Genomic DNA, 19,620 nt, shown 5'->3' on the forward strand with positions numbered 1-19,620 from the left:
TTTTTTTGGGTACGAGTTATTTTTCTTCGAGCGCGCGATCGCTAGCGCAAAATCTATTTTGATCTATTTTGACCCACACCCTTGCGTTTTAGCGCGTGTTTCCCACTTGCCGGATAGGATTAATATTTCGCTTATCTCGACGAACTCAAGACAAAATGGAGGGTCTGTGGACAGGCTGTGTACGGAACAGAAGCCGTATATAACAAAATTAATACCAGTGAAGAAGCAAAAACTCAAAATCTACCTGGATATAACAAATAAATGCCATCATGTGATAACAAGAATAACAACAACAACAACAACAACAACTTAATTAACGTGTCTAGGCAAAATAGCCGAGGGTGAAACCCTCTACTAATTGGGGACACCTAAAAGTTAAGATTAGGAAATCTTAACGGGAGTTCCCGGTGATCTGTACAGGCCCGCAAATGATCCCCGAACCGCAAATGCTCCCCAAATTGTACCGCAAATGATCCCAGGACCGGAATTGTTTCCACCGGAAAAAGTTAGAAATGGCGTGGACTCCATGAAAAGTCTATGGATGGGATAGATATATTTTTATTCATCCTAGGCAGGATGGGCTCCTGTCCTAGGTGAAGAAAAGATAAGTACCTCAGTCATAAAAGCAGCAATAAAAAACGTTAAACAACCTGTGCAAAATACCAAATTGATATGTGTTAACTGTATAAAATTTTCGTTCGGGAAACGAACTAGTTAACCATGAGAAAACTAAACCGCTAACAGCAGTGGTAATTAGTAGTGGTTTTGAGGTTTTCTCGCGTGTCCTGAACTTTATTGTGATTGGTTTAGTACACAATTAACCTTTCGGAATCAAAGTGTTTACGCATTTCTGAGTTTCACAGTTATTAAAAAAAAATCAATTATATAAATTTTTAATCCACTGTCCAAATTCCTGGGTCGATACATTTCCCTCTTTTATTGCAAGGCGACCATTTCCGGTCCGGGATCATTTCACTGGGGATCATTTCCGGTCCTGGGATTATTTGCGGTCCGGGGATCATTTGCGAGTCTGTACAGGTTACGAATTGTTTGACAATGAAAATAATCCAACGAGTGCGCGAGAATTTCTGCAGTTATCGTCTGTCACCTTAAAGTACATTATGAGTACCATATATGAAGTACCTCCTTTTGAACAAATTCCCGCTGACTGAGAGAGACCGGTGGCTTACGGGGCAAATTCGAGAGAGTCTTCCGGCAGCGCGCTTGCAAAACAGCTAGCGGAGTAGGGTTAGTCCACTTGAAAGAGCTCGCTTTTAAGATCTTATTTTTAAAGTTAATATCTTATCTTTTGTGTGATTTTTTCGTTGTGATCCGCAAGAATCACGGAGAAGTTTTGCAGCTGATCCGCGAAAAACGGACGTTCAAGCTTACTGGCTCGAGGTGAGCTGAATTTTTATTACGCTGTAATTTCCTTTTATTGAAGTTATTTTTGTTGTTACGTCAGAGGCAATACGATGTTTCTTAACTGAACAGATTTTCGTCTGTCAGAAGTGCCTGCAGTTTACTGTTCTTACTAGCTTGTTGTTGCTCTGAGTTACTCAGCTTCCGCTTGTGATAATCACATGATCGACTGTTGTACGGAAAACTTGTTTTGAGTCTAGTCCATCGATTTTACTCATATTTGCTAACTGAGAATAAATTAATATAAAGCTAACGCACTCAACCGAATAAATAGAACAAAACCAGTGAAAAACATTATAAGCGAAAGTTTCGTGCGAGTTACATAATTGGGTAGCAAGGGATGGGGGAGGGGAGGGTGTGATCCCGTTTCACGCACAAATTTAACTGAATTCACGGGTTTCATATTCTTTTAAATGCTCCTAGCAATGATTTTTTCCGTTAATTCCCATACCTATGTCTTTCAGTGGCTTCTCATACTTCACAGACTTTTGCCCTCATCATTTGTGGCATGCAAACCGTACCCATTGCCACCCTCACATAAATATCACCTGGGAGAGGTGGTTTGAGACGGGCAGGGGGTACTCTTTGACTATATGATTAGGAGAACTGCTGTGACTTTAAAAATCTCACCTATGCCAGACTATGTTCAGCTGCATTTACAACCTAACAGATTTTTGGAGATTGTAATCATTTTCTCTATACCTCAAAGTGGAATGGAAATACAGTCAAACCTCCAGTTGCGACCACCTTAAGTCTCCAGGTGTTGTAACCATATCACATTCCTTAGTAGCACAAGAGACAGAAATTTCTCAATGAGAAGTACAGGGTTTTTTCTCGAAATTGACTTCTCACATGAATAAAACATTTAAAACACGGAGTAAGTCACTCCGACCAGTTTTCATATGCTAATGAGGCAACATTTTGACCCAATATAGCCTAAGCTCTTGCAAGCGACCACCCCCTGTAAGCGACCACCAAGGCTTGACATTTTGGGTGGTTCCTTACAGGAGGTGCAACTGTATAGAAGTTTGCATGGTCCTTCAGGGGGCTTTGCCTGGAAATAATTTTTTGTAACATTTAACCACTGTTTTTGTTTTCTTTATTTTTTTCAGAAGTACTAGAAGATAACAATTCAGTCCAGGACTTTGTCAAATGGAAATGAATAGTGTACAATTTATCTTTACCCTTGCCCTTATTCCCCTGGTGTTGAGTCAATATAAACCAACGTGGGAATCACTGGACTCACGACCTCTCCCCTCTTGGTATGATGAGGCTAAGTTTGGTATTTTTATGCACTGGGGGGTGTACTCAGTACCAAGTTATGGAACAGAATGGTTTTGGTACCGCTGGAAGCATGACCAGACACCCGACTTTGTGGAATTCATGAAGGAAAACTATCCACCAAACTTTGAGTATCAAGACTTTGCTCCAATGTTCAGGGCGGAGTTCTTTGATCCTGATGCATGGGCTGACCTTTTGACAAAGTCTGGAGCAAAGTGAGTTTAGCCAATCATCTATTTATTACATTTTTTTAACAGGATTAAAAGTTTTTGATCTGTCAGGGTACAACAGCAGTCAACCTTTATTAGTAGGTGAGCTCTGAATGAAGTAATCCTTCCCCCAAAAAAACATCATGGTGGTTGTCCTGTATGGATGCGAAACCTGGAGAATGAAAAAAAAAGGCAAAATTGAGGAGGACCGAAAAAAACATGGAGATGAACTGTAGAAAGAGAGCGTACCAAGGTGCATTTAATTAACATCATGGGCTACAGAACAAAGGATAGGTGGAGGTAACTTATTTCTGGCCCAATCTCCCACCTGGGGGCAAGGAACTGAAGAGAGCTTTTATTGTCTCTTATGCTGGTAACCTACTTGTCAGTGGTTTTCCTTTATCTTTCTTTTTATTTTCATGTTATGAGCCCACAGTAGTCTCAAGCTTCATTTTCTACCCAGTATTAGTATAAATCTACTAGCGTTCTATCACAAATGCTGTTCTCTGATTTGCTATGCTACTCACTATCTATTCTGTGATAGATAGTGAGTGGCATAGCATTGTGCCCTTGTTAACAAAATGATGGCCGCTTCTGGATGTTTCCAAAGTGTCTGTAGAGGGGATTTAGATAACGTTTTGAATGACTAGTAGATTTATACTAAAACAATTAGATTATTTGCTCTCGATTTCTATGTGTCTACCACGTAATAGAAATCTTGAGCTCATAATCTAATTGTTTAAAAGAAACAAGTGCACATGGAGATCCCTTTGTGATGAGGCTTGTGTGGCTCAATAGCCCCAGCTCTATGCCGGCCGTTATGCGAGTCCCTTGGCAAGTCAAAGGGCCTATTTCCCAGCTGGGGTTTTTAAATTGGTGATGATGACTTAAAAATTTTCAGCAATGACACAGCAATGTGTTAACTTTGTCTTAATTGCAATGGTATTTTTAGAGGTTAATAAATGACTCATAAAACTTAATACGTTGTGGCAGTTGTGTCAGTCGAGAGCTAATCTTATAAAAAGACATTTCTCACAATTTCATTTTTTAACTTGGATTTTATTGAGACTTTTGAATTATCTTTTAGATATTATGTCCTGACCAGTAAACATCACGAAGGATGGACAAACTGGAGATCAAATGTATCATGGAACTGGAACTCTGTTGACAATGGACCTCACAGGGATCTTGTGGGTAAGGACACTTATTTAATATTTTTCTCAGAAATATTTTTGTATGCTTGTAATTTGTAATGTAGGTTAAAGAACTGCTTTTTGTTTAAGTTTATGGCATCCATAAACTGACGTTAATGCGACCTGAGAGACAATATCTCAAAGGCAGCCACACTCATTCTGCATTGTAACACTTTATTTCAGAGACATGTAACTATGAACCTCTTGTCACGCTCATAGGTAAATCCCAGTAACATGAGTAACGTGCCACCAATTCCTGATCTCAAAGTCCATCAGGGATTCCCAGTCGAATACAATCACCCCCTTTAGATATCACAACAAACCTTTGATTTCCTAAGTAAGGCCACTGTTATCTACATCTGTAAAGATGGAGTATCAATGGTTCCAGTCATGTCTCTCACGTGTCCACCTCATGCCCCTGACCTCTAGTCAAGCACACGCTCCTCGTTGTATTCAGTCTTCTTGTTTGTGCCGATCGTTCGCCACTAATTTTTCTTTTTCCCTCCCCCCCCCCCCCACCCACCATGACTGGATCCCTTGTTCTACACATTTTAACCCCTGATACTATGCTTTAGGACTATCTGTAAGCGAATAAACAAAATCATTTAGATCCATAGAAATGTTTACCATGAATAAGGCTAATACTTTGTCTTTCCCAACACACACACACGAAAAAAAGGGGGGGGGGCAACCTTTGACTCTACAATTCAGAATGTTGTGGATAGATACTGAACATTACTATTCCGTTACTTTTAGAAAAACATATATCTGTATATACACCCATTAGCTGCACTTTACCCCACAGTAAGGCTCTAGCCCACTGGAGAAAGGTCCGGAGAAATTACCTATTCCAAGGTGGCTACCCCCGGTACCACCTGATCTGTACTCCCCCCAGGAGGGGCTCCCCCTCCTGGTTCCCTCAGTCTCCCAGGACTGTGGGATATGGGCCTCACCCCTGGAGGCGGGTCTGGAACTTTTATTCCAGGGTGGCTACCCCCGGTACCACCTGATCTGTACTCCCCCAGATGGGCCCCCTTCCTGGGCCCCTACTCCCCAGTCATCCTTCCCTGCCACCCAAATTTTACCCACAGCCAGTGTGTTATTTCCTAAATGTAGTATTGTTGGTGGCAGCTCAGACCAGGCCTCAAAAGAGGATCATTAACTGACTATTAATTTCCGATTTCACACTGCTAATATACTGAACAGTCTTAATTGGCCATATACACTGCTGATATAGGTACACAAATCTTGCTTGCCTTTTGCTGTCTCAATACAATGTAGGAGTATCCCATAATGTTTTGAAAAACAGCTCCCAGTTTCTGCCGAATGTGGGCTTGGGATGCCAGACTAATATTACAACTTCCGCTGTTTACAACAAGTCTAACCAAATAAAAGCAATAAGGCTTAACATAGCATAACATTATTGTCAGTAATAAATAAATAAATAAATAAATAAATAAATAAATAAATAAATAGTAATCTTTTCAAGAAGGTTATCACCTTCCGTAAAACTTAAAAAACTAAAACTAAAACTTTTCAAATGGTGTGCCTGTCAAGTACCACGCAGTGATAATATTCATAACAGTCATTAAATTTTCCCATGGAATCAAAGGTTAAATTGGTCCCAGTCTAAGACTTTAATGAGCCAGAATTGTCTTATGATCATTTACTAGTGCTTAATTACTATGGCGTCAAATCGTGGACAAAATTTTCATCTCGTCGTCTCGTCACTTCAACTTGTCGTCTCGTCACTTCAACTTGTCGTCTCGTCGTGTCAACTTGTCGTCTCGTCGTGTCAACTTGTCGTCACGTCACTTCAACTTGTCGTCTTGTCGTGTCAACTTGTCATCTCGTCGTGTCAACTCGCCGTATCGTCGTCTCAACTCGTCTTCTCGTCACGTCAACTTGTCGTCTCGTCGTGTCGTGTTTTCAACTTGTCGTCTCGTCGTGTCAACTTGTCATCTCGTCGTGTCAGCTCGCTGTATCGTCGTCTCAACTTATGGAACGCCAGAACTGTCTTATGATACTTTTTTTTATTATATTGGGTGGTTATGTCATTATATTGAGTAGTTATGTTATTATATTCGGTGATTAACTCATTATACTCGGTGCGTATTCCATTATACTCGGTGCTTATGTCTTTATATGCGGTGCTGTCTTCATTATATTCGGTGCTTATTCCATTATATTCGGTGCTTCCCTCGTTATATTCGGTGCTTTCTTCGTTATATCCGGTGCTTTTTTCATTATATTCGGTGCTGTCTTTATTATATTCGGTGCTTTCTTCGTTATATTCGGTTCTAACTTTGTTTGGTGTTTTCTTCATTATTACGGGTACTAACACTATTATATGCGGTGCTCTCTTCCTTATATTCGGTGCTCTCTTCCTTATATTCGGTGCAAAGGCCATTATATTCGGTACTTCCTTGTTCGCTGCTTACTTCATTATATTCGGTGCTTACTTCATTATATTCGGTGCTTACTTCATTATATTCGGTGCTTACTTCATTATATTCGGTGCTTTCTTCGATATGATTGTCACCAGTCTTCGCAAGGGGTCGTACAATTTGGAGGTAGTCTAGGGAAAGCCGGGAAAAACGGGTGTCACGAAAACTCAGACCCCGAAACCTCAGACCCCGAAAACTCAGACCCCTCGAAATTTAAAACTCAATTGTTATCATCTGAATTGCTCTATGGCCACAATGGGGCGAGATGTTTATCTTCTCCGGTTTATGTTGGCGCGTCGATCGAACGGTGAAACACAAATATTTAACTTCTCAGGTTTATCGCTGTCGCGTCGGTCAAACAGTGAAGAACTAACAAGGTTTAGAACAGCAGCCGACACTGCTTTTCAAAACAAACCTTTTTTTTGCAATCGTATGTAGCAAAAAAATGTGTTGTTCTCTGAAACATACTCGTTTGATCGCAATCTGCTTTTTGACTTTATGTGCGTTACGTGACTGTCGGCACGTAAAAAGTCAACACGTAAAAAGCACGTGAAGGTCGAACCGATTGAACCGTCTGTCTGGTCTCGAAATGTGAGTGAACGAAAATTGAAATGAAGAATACAAAAGCAAAAACCGACACAACGTAGAATGATTTTTTGAAGGTGTACTATATTTCGGCTGGCCAAACCAGCCTTCTTCAGGTACAATGGAAAATTTTACATTGGTGCGTGTTTTTATGTAGCCGATATTTACGTAATACCGGACTACGCAAAAGTAATTGATCGTGTAAATTGAAGATAAGCATACGGTAAAATAAAATAACATGATAAAAGAACATAATAAAAGAAAACAAATGGAAACAATTAATATGTTTCTTCGCGGATGTTCAGACCATTAGGATCAATTGTTCTGCCTTTTTGAATTAAAAAAGCTTCCCTGGCCGTACGGATAGAGTCTCGGTTAGAAACGATTTTTTCGATGGGGATTAATTGCATGTCGTTAGCAGTGTGGTTAGGAGAGGACAGGAAATGTTCGGCGGCTGTAGTAGGTTTAGATTTGTTGTTAGGGTTATCTATGGTACGGCGGTGTTCATTAAATCGGTCTTTTAATCGTCGTTTCGTCTCTCCTTTGTATTGTAAATTACAGCGGTTGCATTGAATCATGTAGATGAGGTTTTTAGTGTCACAGGTCAGGTTGGATTTTATGGCGCGCGTTTCCCCGGTAGAAAAGAAGGTATATGTAGTAAGTCCGTGAGAAATGTAGGGACAAGTAGCACAGTTTTTGCCACAACGGAAAGAACCAGAAGTTGTGTCGGTTTTTGCTTTTGTATTCTTCATTTTATATGTAAAGCCGATTAGATCACTATTGATCCAACGTATACCAGCAGGATCATCGTTCCGGTTGCTTGCTTAAACATTTTATAGAAAATTGAAAACTGGCGCGAAGGCCCCGCCACGAGGCAGATTTAATAATTAACTAATCCAAGCGGTATCAAAAAAAAAAAGGAATAGAAGTGTTTGGTTTGAAACTTACTGTTTCCTGTAAGAAATATTCACTATTCCCGTTATAAGTTGGAACGCAAACATGGCTATCTCTATGTACTCTTTTTTTCTTTTCTTTTTTTTTCTAAATTTTGTTAATTTCTGCGGGTTACGTGCCGACAGTCACGCAACGCACATAAAGTCAAAAAGCAGATTGCGATCAAACGAGTATGTTTCAGAGAACAACACATTTGTTTGCTGCATACGATTGCATAAAAAAGGTCTGTTTTGAAAAACAGTGTCGGCTGCTATTCTAAACCTTGTTAGTTCTTCACTGTTTGACCGACGCGACAGCGATAAACCTGAGAAGTTAAATATTTGTGTTTCACCGTTCGATCGACGCGACAACATAAACCGGAGAAGATAAACATCTCGCCCCATTGTGGCCATAGAGCAATTCAGGTGATAACAATTGAGTTTTTAATTTCGAGGGGTCTGAGGTTTCGGGGTCTGAGTTTTCGTGACACCCGTTTTTCCCGGCTCTCCTTAGACTACCTCCAAATTGTACGACCCCTTGCGAAGACTGGTGACAATCATATCGAAGAAAGCACCGAATATAATGAAGTAAGCACCGAATATAATGAAGTAAGCACCGAATATAATGAAGTAAGCACCGAATATAATGAAGTAAGCAGCGAACAAGGAAGTACCGAATATAATGGCCTTTGCACCGAATATAAGGAAGAGAGCACCGAATATAAGGAAGAGAGCACCGAATATAATAGTGTTAGTACCCGTAATAATGAAGAAAACACCAAACAAAGTTAGAACCGAATATAACGAAAGCACCGAATATAATAAAGACAGCACCGAATATAATGAAAAAAGCACCGAATATAACGAAGAAAGCACCGAATATAACGAGGGAACCACCGAATATAATGGAATAAGCACCGAATATAATGAAGACAGCACCGCATATAAAGACATAAGCACCGAGTATAATGGAATACGCACCGAGTATAATGAGTTAATCACCAAATATAATAACATAACTACTCAATATAATGACATAACCACCCAATATAATAAAAAAAAGTATCATAAGACAGTTCTGGCGTTCCATAAGTTGAGACGACGATACAGCGAGCTGACACGACGAGATGACAAGTTGACACGACGAGACGACAAGTTGAAAACACGACACGACGAGACGACAAGTTGACGTGACGAGAAGACGAGTTGACACGACGATACGGCGAGTTGACACGACGAGATGACAAGTTGACACGACGAGACGACAAGTTGAAGCGACGTGACGACAAGTTGACACGACGAGACGACAAGTTGACACGACGAGACGACAAGTTGAAGTGACGAGACGACGAGATGAAAATTTTGTCCACGATTTGACACCATAAATTACCTCTAGTTTCTGATGTATGAAGTGACTGAGAGTATTTCTGCTGTACCCTACCCCTTGATGGGATGCTAGTCCATTACAAGTCCCCCTCCCCACAGAATTGTTCGTCCTGGCTCATAACAATTTGTTAGTACCCAAGTGGTAAAGGATAAACTGGTAAAGAATGGTTGTAAAAACCCATCAAAGTAAAAACTACAAGAAAATGATTGAGGAAACTGTTGTTAGCTGCCTTAAGTAAGCAGTACTTAGCTGGTATGGTTATTGTTCTTGCTTGTCTGACAGTGCACCCAAATGTGAAGTGTCTTGCTGTAACCAGTCTGTGCTGTAATTTTCAGGGGAGCTAGCAACTGCCATTAGAAGTAAAACCAACATCACTTTTGGATTGTATCATTCCCTCTTTGAATGGTTCAATCCACTCTATTTGAAGGATCGCGCCAATAACTTTACGACACGTGATTATGTCAAGGTATGGAAAAGTGTAGACATTGGAATTATATATTAAGTAAAGCTAATTCCACTCAAATACCAGGTATTACTTAGGGTATGATAATTTCAGTTCAGTTATAGGCTCATTCTTTTTGATGTATTAAATCCCACTAAACTGACTCAAAGTAGGGAATTTCTTGCATGGCTTTATAATGACAGGTAAATATGACACTTTGTGATAGGTCAACATAACTTAGTTTGTAATTTGTTTGTATTTCATGTCAGGAAATTCTCATGCCAGAGCTGTTTGATCTGATCAACACATATAAGCCTGATTACTTGTGGTCAGATGGGCCAAGTGGACCTGACACATACTGACAAAGTCAGGAATTTCTTGCATGGCTTTATAATAAAAGGTATAAGCAAGACTTGCTCACGGGTCAGCGTAACTGTTATATTATTAAGTAATATAGACTTTGATTTTGGTATTTAAAGATATGCCAGAGGGTAATATTATGTACTTGGTGTCTGCATGTATCATATTGTGTCAATGAATAACAGTGATGTTCTCATTCCTCTCTCACTGAATGGGATGTTTTTCTGTCTTCCGTTAAGTCCTGTTAAAGACACTGTCGTTACTAATGATCGTTGGTGTGACAATGGATGTTTATGCCATCATGGTGGAGTGTACACTTGTTATGATCGTTACAATCCAGGTGAGTCATAGTGAGTTTTGGACATGCAACCCACAAGACAGAAGAATATTCACAGCCCTCTGTTTTCTTGTATTTGTATCTGATCTTTGAATATGCAGATAGAATCATGAGAGAATGGGACGCCAGCGCAAAACAGGAGACTTGATGGGGTAGCGGTGGGGGCCAAGCTATTCTTCATTTGGCTCCCTTTGCTCTCCTCCCAGCCCCACCTGTGTACTTTGCACTTGCTTCGCTGCTTTTTCTTTTAAGTATGTTAAAAAAATAGAGAGGCTGTGAACAGTCAGACTACACAGTAGGTACAGTTTTGCGTGGGGTGACTCCCATATGAAAAGGACTACCATCTGAAAAAATTGAATTAAACCCCTTAAGAAGACTAATCTGGGAGTGATTCTAGCTTTATGACAATGCTATTTAATTTTGTCTTCGAATGCACCCTGAAAAATACTTTGATGGCTAAAACACTCTAAGTGAGACCAAATTCCTTGATTTACACCCTTAAGTGAGATAACGAGCATTCATATCCTTACCATATGGGAGTCTCTAAGTTAGTTTGCTATTTTAAACTTATCTATAACAAGGTTGTGTGTATATCTGCACGTATTATACTATGTGGATATGAATAGTTCCTTGAAACATACACAAATGAGAGTTCCTAGTTAAGCTTGAGGCTAATAAATTGAAGCTCTTATCAATGAATTGACCTGAATTTTTGTTTCTTATTGTGTTCATTCTGTCTAGATGCTTTCACCAAGTAAAAGATAAATTTCTTAAAAGCATTTATCACCACCACGTTTGTTATAAATTTGGCCAATATTTCAATTCAGTGGCATTAGCAATGATGATCGCAAATTGCATTGCAGCCATATGCCCTCAGTGTTATGATAGCGGGAATAGCATCTTTAATTTGGGGCTGTGGACTTTGCCAAGTTATTTTATTGTTTTATTAATAACGATAATCCAACTTTTGCATTATCTAGTTAATTAAATAAATATTATTGTAACATGAGAGAGACTTTATTTGCTACTATAAAGAACTGTTGTTTTACCAAAAAGGCAAACTTCAGAATCACAAATGGGAGAATGCACTAACAGTTGATGAGGGTTCCTGGGGCTACAGACGTAATGTGGACATTAACTCATATTTGAACATCAGTCAACTGATCTATCAACTGGCTTCTACCGTAAGGTGAGGATTATCGCTGAGTTTCTTAATTATTATCAAGCCTGTGCCAGATGAGAACGAGAATTGACAAGATGTTCCTTATAGAACATATATTTTGATGTGTCTGTAGACACTTTATAGCCAAAAGTAGAAACGTTTTCCCTTTGGATGGACATTTGAAGGCCATCATGATCTATCAGCAGATAGTCTACAGTCAGAGAACCAATCAGATTCCTGGATTCACAATAGACCACAATGCAATGTGAATATAGCCAATTAGCTCTCCAGCTGGGATTTGTAACACATTTTCAATATTGGAGCTTTTTAAATGTTGCTTTCTTTTTATCAGCTGTGGTGGTAACATGTTGTTGAATGTTGGCCCGACGGCAGATGGCCGCATCATACCTGCATTTGAGGAGCGTCTGCTGCAGATGGGAGAGTGGCTGTCTGTGAATGGTGAAGCTATTTACAGCACCAAACCGTGGAAAGCTCAGAATGACACCATTAACAAAGATGTCTGGTAGGTTGAATTGAGTAAAATTTCTTTTTTGACAATTTATTGAGTTATTTTTTTGTAAAAAAAATACCTCTTAGTCGGCGCGTCGGGTATGTTATGGACGGGTCAATGGGTGAGTGAGCGAGTGAGTGAGTGAGTGAGTGAGTGAGTGAGTGAGAGATGTATGTATGTCACACCAATCAGATTGGATCTACTATGAACAGCCAATCAAATTTCTTGTTGTAAAGGTAAATGGTGCGTGAGAAACACAAGGTATGTATAAACACAAGGACTTTGGTAATTGAAAAATAAAGAGTGACGTGTATGTTGCCGGTTTGTGATTTTTAGTCCGGTTTGGAAGGGAGTGTGACAGTTACATAGGTACATTGGGTTGTTTTAGAGTGCATAATTTTCAGTGTAATGGTGGCTAGTTATGAACGAGATGAGTCTTGAGTTTTGAAGCAGTTCATGAGTAGTAGGCAAATGGCACGAGATATTTTTATTTTTAATTACAAAGGGTAACTTGATACTTTTGTTTTTCACAAGGAGTTAATTCAATTAGAGGTCACGAATCGTCGGTTCTAGTTCTTAGGACATGTTTTAGAGGAGACGAGACTATTTAGATTTGAAGCAGTTCTAACGTTTACAATAGTAAGTGCAGGTAACGATTGTTTTGTTCTTATTGCATGCAAATATAACGAGATATTTTTATTTTTTAGTTACAATGGGTAATTTGACACTCTTGTTTTTCACAAGGTAGTAAATTCAATTAGAGCTGACGAATCGTCACCACTTTTTCGCACGAGATGTTTACTATTTTTAGTTGCAAATGGTAACTCGACACTTTTGTTTTTCATATGGGAGTAAATTCAATTAGAGCTTACAAGTTATCGGCTATTGTTCCCAGGATATTAAACAACGAAGAAGCTTTCATTTCTAGAGTGTTTTTACGTCTCTGCAGTAGCAGTTTAATAGTTTTATTTGATGAGCATTTTATGATATTCTTTCCAGTCCGATATTTTTAAAGGTAAAAAGTATGAAAACTGTTCAAATGTTCTTTGAAGACTGTGTGGCACCAAGTTAAAGTGCAATTTATTTAAATCAGACTTTCAACGTGTCAGAGAAGTTTTTTTCTCTTTCTGTCATTTTTCGGTGAAGTAGTGTTGTTGAGTTGTGTTGTGTAAAAAGAGTAAACTTACGACTCGTATAAAATGCGAAAAGTTTTCTTGAGTATTTTTGAGCAGAAATTCCTCTTGGGGGCTGGAAGGGCTCCCGAGGGGGTACTCCTAGAAAAATTAGTTGGGGGTGTGCGGCCCGCTTCCCAAAAACCCTTACCCTGTTTATGACCAAAATCTGCGATATTCCTTACCCTATTTATGACCTGACCAAAAATTCGAAACCCTATTTACGACCTGACCCTCAAATCAAAACCCTGTTTCAGACCTGCGTTATAATTAGGTCCCTAGTTCAAACCAATGTTAAATTACCGTAAACATATAAATTTGTGAAGGGCTTTTGTTGATTTTCTTTTCGATAATGATGAAAAAGTGGCTTCTTCTTAAAGCATACCCATATCAAGGCTAGAGTGCAAAAACCGTACCCTATTTATGACCAAAATGGCCAAAATCAGCTAAAATCGATACCCTATTTATGACCAAAACGGCTGAAAAACCATACCCTTCGGGGCCGCACAGACCTATATAGCCCATATAAGGGAGTCCCCCCCCCCCCACGGGGGAAGGGCTACTTGATCGGTAAGTGAGGGAGTTATGCATGTGCGCGTGTCAGACCAATCACAGTGTAGGTTGTATCAAAGAACGAATAAAATTGCCTGTTAGAAAATAAGATGGTATCTACATTAATCTGGAGACGTGTCAGATTACTGTAGTTTGTTCAGTCAAACATTTTAGGGCTTACTATTTAGTCATCTTACCATTACCGATGTAACATCTTATGTACATCATAAACTCCCAGTTTCTTTCTTGCTGTACATCGCAACCAAAAACACTTGTCAAGTCAACCAAATCATTACTGTAAACAGTTCCATGAATGCTCCTATCTCCGAGACTTATAGTTCACAAAAAAATAACTCTTGCACGCCTTGCGTGCCTATGTTTTTCAATTGATACCATTGATAGGATTTTAACATAGTAAATGGTTTGAACCCAGGAGTATCAGTAGTTCATATAGTGTGATCGTACGGGTGAGGGTAGTTCTGAAAAGAACTGTTGTTGGTGATTGACGTTTCAACAACCTGAGCGGAAGTCATCTTCAGGGTCAAGTGAATAGTGTTTGTCAGTTGATGATGTTATAAGTCTGGCCCATGGAACATGATTGGTCAGTTTAGCCATGATGGTATTGGCTGAAAGACTCGTGTTAAGTTTGTCATCAGTCATTGGTCGGTGTCGATCCGTCTATTGTTAGTCAAATTGGTTGGTTTTTGGTCCGTCTATTGTTAGTCAAATTAAGTCGGTCTGTTAGAAGTCCGTTTGTCGGTTTTGTTTCCGTCACGGATAAGTCATTTGTAAGGTGCCGGTAGTTGTTGACATCTGTTGAGAGGCGTTTGTTCTAGGTTAGTGTACCAGCTTTCCAGAGTCAGTCGTTGAAAATAGTTTGTACTGTAGGTTAAGCACTGAGCAGAGTCCCAGCCAATGTTGTGGTTTGTGAGTTGATGATGTACAGCAATGTGATTGTCGGCATTGCCATTTCTGGTGGCTCGTTTGTGTTCAGTCCGTCTCATGTCAAGGTTTCTGCCAGTCACACCAATGTAGGAAGCCTGGCAGTCGGAGCATTTGACCTTATAAACTGCTCCCTTACAATCTCCAATGGGTCACCTCCCTCTGGCACCTGCTGCACTGATCTCTGTGCTGAAAAAAAAAGACAAGCAAAACTTACCTGAACAAAGGATCGTCCAGGAACCAAGAGGCCAGAGGGAGAGGCAAACCAAATGCAAAAGTGGCAAAGCTACAAAGGGGCAAATCTAAGTGGCATTAATGACTCAAATGTCTCCACAAGCCGATCGCCTGCTGGCTGACTGCTGTTCTCCCAGTTACAGTAACTAGGATATTGATAATCTCATTTAGAACTTTCATATCAGTCTGTATCTTTGAACCTTACTTAATGTTTTTGTGACCAAAATGTTTCTTCATCCAACCAGTGAGACAATCTCAGATAGTGCAGAGCGCAATTGATAGCTCAGGTACAGTAGTCTCATAAGTACTCACCCCTGCTCGGTTCACTTCCGGTTTGTGACTACATTGGTGGTCTGCTACGGCTTTTCCCCTTTGCAGTGTGTATGTTTCAAGATTGTATTTTCATTCAAGGTCCAAAAATTACGCACAAATTAATTACTACTGGTGTTTTACGTTGATTTTCGTTCATTTTAAATTCAATAATACGCTGAAGCAGCAAACGTGACAATTTAGCTCTTCAAGCCAACTTTGTAACTTGATACTTTTGTTTTCCTCGCAAAGGCATGTAATATGAAACCCTTGTTTTCTCCAAAACATACGGAAGATGTCCTTGTTTTTTGGAGATAAATGAAAGAAAGTTAAGTATCTGATGTAGTGATGAAGAAACGGAACAGAAACGATGTTGTTTTACTAAAAATGCAAATTTTTACCGATGAACAAGAACTAATTTAATCGTCAGATAGTCACGAAATACCACTTTCTTTTTCTGTTGCCACCTTTAACACACAACGACATTGATGGCTGAGAAGCATTTCAACGAAAAGTATTGAAGATAAACAGCACTACTTGGCCGATATGAATGAGTCTCCTCAAAGACTGATTAGGTGCCATGGTGTCTGCAGCAATATTTGAGCATTTTCCTGGTTTCTTTTGTTACAAATTTACAATTTGCGGAGTATTAAAGCCACTAACTTGGGAACTTTTCGGTCTCTCTTACAGACACAATTAAGGCAAGAAATAAACAAGCCGCTAGGGAGAAGCAATACATTTGAACGCTGACAAACACACTCTTGTAGATTGAAAACAGCAGATGATATTTGTTGAACCGACCTGTGTGTAATTCTAAAAGCTACGCAGCCACAGTAACGCTTCACTTTTGCAATAAAAAGAGACAATTGGCGCTATCCGAAAAATAGCTGCCGTCCCAGGTCACATGACATGATATATAAAATACTGCGTGGAAAGATAGTGTATAACATCAACGATACTAGAACGCATGCGTCTTACATGTTGAGCTCTACCAAAAGGAAAACCACTCAACATTTGTGCGTGATTCCGTATGCAATGTATCCTTCACCTAATATAGAAGCCATGAACGCTAACTAATCTACGCATGCGTTTAGGGCAAATTAGTTTTGTTCTAAGGAGAAATGGTACCACAAGGAGAGCAAGGGGTTACCTGAAACAAATATATAGCTTTGCGATGTTCAAAGCTAAGTGACGGCGATGGAATGTGTTTTACATAGAGTACACATGTACCTTTCCCACCCTACCCCCACTGCTTCGTTGCCTCTAGACTAATTAATTAATTGAAATTAATTAATTAAACAATTGAAATTAATTAATTGAAATTAATTAATTAAACAATCATTAAAGTTTACACCTTAGCGCCATAGGGCCATAGTGCCATAGTTCCTTAGCGGCAGGCAGCTCCCATAACCATCCCAATAGTGCACTCTGCACTAAAAAGGGAATTCAGCCTTTGAAGTGTGTTATATCTTGTAATGGTTTATGGGACTTAGGTCTATGCTGAATGCTAATTTTATGGTTCCCTGTACTTTTTCCACTTATTCAATCTTTGTCCCTTTCTGTATAATTTTTTTTCTTTGTTATAAAGAAACCAATGACCATAACTGCTTCTCTTTTATTGCTAGGTACACGTCCAAAGCTGATGCTGTGTATGCCATTGTTCTTGAGTGGCCAGCTACAACTAACCTCACTCTTGGAGCACCAATGGCATCTGAACACACCACAGTTACCATGCTGGGTTATGAAGGAAAGTTTGCCTGGGATCCAATTAGTGATAAAGGTGGCATAATTGTCACTTTTCCTGCCATCCCTATAAACAAGCTTCCTTCTGAATGGGCCTGGGTTTTAAAGCTGGAGAACATTGAGTGATTTTATATCAAGTGCTGTTAGATTGTAGCCTGGAGACTTCCATGTTGAAGGAATGGGGATGCTCAGTAATATCAAAAGTTTCATACCAGATTGATATTTAGAGACCACCATCTCAGTATGACGGTGTGCAACTATTAAAAGGTATATGAGCTTTTTGTCTTGAACACCTTGAAAATGATAACAAATTACGTAATTTACATCTTTGATGCATTTGCAGAAACAGTGAGCATTCCCACTCCTTCTAGATTGAGCCCTTACCCCTCTAGCAATCTTATATTACTGCTGCAAGTTAGAAAGCTTTTTAGTGACTGTCCTTAAACTAAATAGAGGTAATCATAACTGACCAATCACAATTGAAGCACAGGAAAATGTGTGCAAGCAAAGGTATGGTAATTTAAAGTTTGCTCGTGATTGGTTGAAAACACTTCATGTGTGTTCTGATCGTTTAGAATGTGTCTCATGAGTTTCCTTAAAAATGTATTACTGAGTTCGTAGCAAAGGCAAAATCAAAGCAAGCACAATTACCTATCAGGAATTTATGACAAATAGGAGAGCTTAAAACGAATACTTTCAATAGGTTTGCACTTGGATTAGATTTAATCTGACCAAGGAATAATGTTAAAAGAGGAATACATTTGTTTCTATTTTACGAGGGCCACCCTAATCAACTTAGCGCTAGTTTTTTTGGTGTTACCCTCTTTAGGCATTGTTGTTAAATATGCACAAAAACTGGCTAGTTAAACATGATTTAAAAATTGTTTTGTGCATGAGATCTTTTAACTGAAGTTGTTATATAGAAGCCTCTGTAAGTAAGGCTTAGTTGGTATGATCCAGTAGAAAGTAGTAGAATGTACAATAATTTACTATAAAAAAAAAGTATTAGTGTGTGGAGTGAATGTTTAAAATGGCATTTGTAAAATTGTCAGCAGTCAAAAATAAGAACATGGATAACTCTGTTGCTGCAAAAACCCTTCGTCCTTTAAATTTGTTAGTTTCATGAATTGCCCCTAGGGGGAGGGGACTCCCATATAAAAGGAACGGGGTGCTCGTCATTTTCTTCACTGTCGAGCAATGTTTTTAACTTTACAAAATTGTTCTGTAAGGAAGTGATTTCGAGTTTAAGTAGACAGTGGTCTGGACTTGATTTCAAAACCCTTCTACACTGACGTCATCTGTGCACTAACAGACCACGAGTGTATTTTAAATGTATATGAACCGCTTTAGTGGTATTTTTTTATTTGTTTTAGTTAACAGTATTTTGTATCATGGAATTTATAACTTAACTATAGCCTTACAGATAGTCCGCAATTTTATAATAAGACCAATACTATTTGTGAAGAATAATAAAAGGTAATCGGTAACGAATAGTGTTGAAACACTCTTTGTGTAAGATAAAGGCAGATAGATTTCCCCTTTCGTTTGTCACTTTCGAAAAACTAATTAAAACTGCGCCAAATTGTAAACAATACATTTCTTTTTAAGAAAGGTTGGAAGCAAAACTGACGAAAGTTAATATGAGTAGTGATGATATTCTCCCATTGTTTTATCGAAGTTGAATTCAACTAAATTGTTTTAAATCCATCTCAATCTTTCCCACTGTTAACCAGCCTTGTTTCCGTTTTGGTTAATCATTAATTAACTCTTTCATGTTTTATAACTTTGACAAACTTTTCGTTTTGGGTTTCCTTCAATTTCAAGGTAAATTATGCTGACTTAACCTGATTTGGTACGTGAAAACATCTTTTAAAACAACCGCGCAACACGAACATTGTAGGCCATGAATGAGGCAGAAAACGTCACAAGAAATATTATTGCAAGCAGTCAGAAACGAGTAAAACAGTTTTGGCTTGCAAAATAAAACGTCGTTATCTCTACTTTCAGATTATAGGTAGTAAGGTCTATTTCCACTGAATTTTTTGCGAGTTGCTCCATTGCCAGTGAAACCGTTCATAAACTGCCAAAACAGTAAAGACAAATTGCACTCATCGCGGCTCATTATTGTATGGGAAAGAGGGACCTAGGGCGTGGTGTAGTTTGTTGATAAACAATACAAATCCTTCGATATTTGTGGTACAAATCTTGTGGTACAGCAATCAATATCCCCCGATTGATGACTTGTTTTTTAATTCCCTTCCTCGATCTGCTTGACAAGGACAAGTCGATCATTCGGAATTAAAGGGACGCAAAAATACCTATTGCAATAAAAATTAATAAATTGCAATATTTAGAGAGGAAGCCACATCATCTTCTATCCTGGTCGAATTTAAATTTGGA

General features: G+C 39.0%; 1 pseudogene across 1 annotated transcript; it reads left to right on the forward strand.

The window, feature by feature from the left end:
* Positions 1-1,136: 1,136 nt before the first annotated feature.
* Positions 1,137-19,598, forward strand: LOC145478510 (alpha-L-fucosidase-like; annotated as a pseudogene). The gene is made up of 10 exons (XR_014048275.1): positions 1,137-1,248; positions 1,340-1,401; positions 2,535-2,918; positions 4,000-4,106; positions 9,792-9,922; positions 10,168-10,298; positions 10,498-10,598; positions 11,652-11,784; positions 12,110-12,280; positions 17,103-19,598. The product of XR_014048275.1 is annotated as an alpha-L-fucosidase-like (transcript).
* The last annotated feature ends 22 nt before the right edge of the window (positions 19,599-19,620 follow it).

Source organism: Orbicella franksi, chromosome 2, assembly GCF_964199315.1.
Source record: "Orbicella franksi chromosome 2, jaOrbFran1.1, whole genome shotgun sequence".
NCBI classification, from domain to species: Eukaryota; Metazoa; Cnidaria; class Anthozoa; order Scleractinia; family Merulinidae; genus Orbicella; species Orbicella franksi.